The sequence below is a fragment of the Mirounga leonina genome, unplaced genomic scaffold (genome assembly GCF_011800145.1).
Source record: "Mirounga leonina isolate KUSES-001 unplaced genomic scaffold, KU_Mleo_1.0 Mir_128, whole genome shotgun sequence".
In the NCBI taxonomy this organism is placed as follows: domain Eukaryota; kingdom Metazoa; phylum Chordata; class Mammalia; order Carnivora; family Phocidae; genus Mirounga; species Mirounga leonina.
The window spans coordinates 29759024-29760247 of NW_023270320.1; positions in this window are offsets into that span (position 1 = coordinate 29759024).

Sequence of the window (1224 nt, forward strand, 5' to 3'; positions counted from 1 at the left end):
CATGCCTACAAGAAGGGAGCAGCTGGAAGACCAGCAGCCAGGACACTTAGAGGGCATCAAAGGAATGCAAATTCTAGTAAATCCTTCATTGACTTCATCAGGAAACACACCCATGAGCCAATAAAAATGCTAGCCCATGGATCCCCCAACTGGCCCAGGGACATCCTCAATGCTTCACATGTCTTACCCACAAATCCCCTCACCTGATGGAGGGCTGCCTGTGCATGTCCCCAGGACAGAGACAGCAAGCTTTAGCAAATGGCAAGCAAGCATGTGCAGATAACTGGCCTGCCTCTGTAGGACTGGGAGAAAGTAAATACACTCGAGCAACTAGGAGCATCCTAGGGAAAGCAAGAAGGAAGTTATAAGCACTTGGCCTGGCTTTGTAAGACTGAGAGAAAGCATTCAATATTAAGAATTTCCCCCAGAAGTGAATAAGATATGTGGAGCAGGAATATACATAGAAAAGCTTGGGAAAGATTTAGAATCCCAAACAGGATACAAGAAAAGTGTTTCTCTCCCAAAGCCAGTCAGTAAGACTGGAGGAGGTGACTCCTTCAAATGTGAAGACAACAACATAAGACTTCAAGGAACACGAAAAATTAAGGACATGTGATACCACCAAAGGAACACAATAACTGTCCAGTAACCAACCCATGAAAGTGGAGATCTGTAATTTGCTCAATAAAGAATTCAAAATAGTTGTTTTTTTTAATTTTTTTTAATTATTTATTTATTTATTTGAGAGAGAGAGAGAGAAACAGCATGAGAGGGGATAGGATCAGAGGGAGAAGCAGGCTCCCCGCTGAGCCGGGAGCCCAATGTGGGACTCGATCCCAGGACTCCGGGATCATGACCTGAGCCGAAGGCAGTTGCTTAACCAACTGAGCCACCCAGGCGCCCCAAAATAGTTGTTTTAAGGATGCTCGCTGATACAAGAAAACACAGAAAAACAATTCACAATATCCACAGGAAGTTTGACAGAGACCAAGAAGAAAATATGGAACTAAAGCATACAATGAATAAAATGAAAAATCCAACAGAGAGCATCAACATCAGACTGGTTCAAACTGGAGAAAGGATCTGTGAAGGAAAGACAGGTCACTTGAAATTGGTCAGAAGAGAACAAAATTGAGAAAGAAACAAAAGAAAGAAACAAAGGAAAGAAGGAAAGAAGGAAAGAAAGAAAGAAAGAAAGAAAGAAAGAAAGAAAGAAAGAAAGAA